This window comes from Amblyomma americanum, chromosome 3 (assembly GCF_052857255.1).
Source record: "Amblyomma americanum isolate KBUSLIRL-KWMA chromosome 3, ASM5285725v1, whole genome shotgun sequence".
Taxonomy (NCBI): Eukaryota; Metazoa; Arthropoda; class Arachnida; order Ixodida; family Ixodidae; genus Amblyomma; species Amblyomma americanum.
In genome coordinates this window covers 194,490,569-194,493,164 of record NC_135499.1, presented here as the reverse complement: position 1 = coordinate 194,493,164, position 2,596 = coordinate 194,490,569, and positions in this window count along the sequence as shown.

Sequence of the window (2,596 nt, the reverse complement as noted above, 5' to 3'; positions counted from 1 at the left end):
ATAAAAACATAATACAGGGTGAAAGTTGATGCACCTTCAGCAATCATTCTAAAGGGTACAAGAGCATATATGCACACGCAAAAGCAAACGCATGTAAAGAGCAACCTGGGTGCCAAAAGAAAAGACGATATGGGCGTACGATACAGATACGCGGTTTAAGGTTACGGATATTCTGCAGGGTGAAACCTCCCTCTCGCTTTGTCTCTCGCACGAGCCTCGGAGTAATCTTGAGCTTGTTATCAAAACAGGAAAAAAAATTAATTCTACGAGGCGAAAATAAAAAAAAACGAGCATAAACCACATACCTTGACGACGTTGCCAACAGAAACGCGGGGATGAAATAAAATGCTGCAACTATATATATGAGTTCAACGCAGCCTTCTGTCCTGCGCCTTCTCACGGCACAGCGAACGCTCAAACATACGCGTTATATCCTCGTTACACCCCCGTTTTATTTTTTTTGTTACTAAGTGTGGAGATAAGACTGCTTGGAGCCGGATTGAAAGGGGGGACGTCTTGAGGTAGGAGCCCTGGCTCGCCGCACCCATGGTATAGCAGACCACGCGTGCGGCACAATGCGGCGTGGGAGGCGAGATCAAGATGGCCAAGGCACAAGTAATCCGGTGGGGGTGGGTTAGGAGTCAGCGATGCGAACACAACACAAACTATACTGCTGCGACAGGACGGCAATGTAGGTAGAGCAGGTTAATCCATGGGCACTCGCAGCAAGAGTCTGGTGGGCTTCCGAAGATCTCTCCCGCCTATGACCGCAGTGGACGGCCACGCTGCCACCAACAACATGCCACAGTCGTCGGGGGCGCTGAGGGATGCAGAGTGCGCGCTAGGAGTTGCCCATTGCCTTGAAATCCGCTGCCGCGAACGACGCCTGTAAGAGCGCCATTACGTTGTAGGGCCGTGAAGCTGTGCAAAAGACTAGCGATGCGCCGCGCGCTGCTGCACCAGTTCCAAAAGGAATTATGGGGGCACGCCGAGGTGCGCGGGAAAGCTGCCATGAATCCGCAGCTACGAGGTTCACGATAGCCCAGTGATGAGAGCGAGAGCTGCTGCGCGCTGGGGCTTGCGCGCGAGCGGCTAGGGGCTGCGCGAATACGTGTGCGCGAGTACGTGTGCGCAAGATGGCTTCCGTCCAGCGAAGAAGCCGGGCGAGCGACGGGAGGCCCATTACTGCGCCTCTGCTAGACAGCGGCGCAACGAGGACTGCTGGTAGTTGGAGATGCCTGCAGGGACCGCCGCACCGTGCTGAAGTTGGAGACACTATTGAAGACGGGCACGTTGGTGACCGCCGCTCCCGGCGATGCGATGAAAAGGCAGACCGCCGTCGCCTGTCCGCTTGCAGCATGGAGCCGACGGCCCACGAGAGAGATGCGGGGTGAACTGTCGAACAAAACTGTCTGATCTCCAGGCCCTGCACTCCTTTGGAGTGAGTGACCTATCCGGAAGTGAGAGTGTTCTCCTATCTAGTCTAGGTGTTTCGATCATTTCTTTATACGTTATGAGAGGATCTTTATTCCCACTCAGGGGCACTTCCAGAGCAGCTCGGATGTATAATTCTCGAGCAAAGCTGTGAGCAGCCTCATTCCCCGGAATGCCCTCATGAGCAGTAACCCATATGAGGGAGACCTCTCTGCTTGAGAGGTATCTTCTTAGTAGTTTGGCGGCTTGACTGGAGACCACCCCCTTACAAAAGTTGTGAACACTGCAGCTGCCTTACTGTCAGACAAGATGATCTTGGCTTTGGTACTGATGCACGCTAGGGCAATAGCAGCCTCCTCTGCCACTAACGCATTCCTAGTGCTAATCGATGCTACAGTCACTTTCTCCCCATTCCCATCAACGGCGGCAATGACGGAGGCGCCATCGGACCCACAGGCTGCGTCGCAGAAGGCTATGTTACTCGGCGGGTCCCGGTCAATACCTGTGCGGAGATCACCAGGGCAGTAAGAGAAGCGCAAATTTGGAGGCTTAGCTCCTCAATAGCAGGCAGGCAGATCCTCAGTGGCCTGAACTAGACCTGCACGTCTGCACTTTTTTTAAACGAATGGCGTCGTGCAGACGGCGCCATCTTGCACCGCTGAAACGAATGGCGAAGTGCAGCACCGCGAGAACCAGTTCACCTAGTGCAGGCGAAAACAAAGGACCTCACTGCACCAGTTTTGTAGTAGTTGTCACTTGTACAGCCGTGCCAAGCGAAGTCATTCCGACCTCTGGATTTTGCACATGCGAATCCCGTGTCGTTTAGAGGGAATAAACCCTCCGAACAAGGCTCGAAAATCTTCCGGCAAAATGTTGTTGCGCAAGCAAAATGCGAGTGAACGGGCTTTGCAAACTCCACTAGCGATGAATGCCACGGTAGCCGATGGATGACGAGGAACACATAAAGATGGGCCCAATGTATACTAGAAATGAAGTTCAGCAAAGTGACATTTTGGGCGTGTTGGTGAGACATGATATCAACTTGAAGCACAAAACCAGACGAGGATGGTGAAAGAGACGAGAGATACACGAGCGCTAACTTTCAACAATTTATTGTGAACCGCGAAGCAGCATATAAAAGCTAAACGCGCGGCAGGTCATC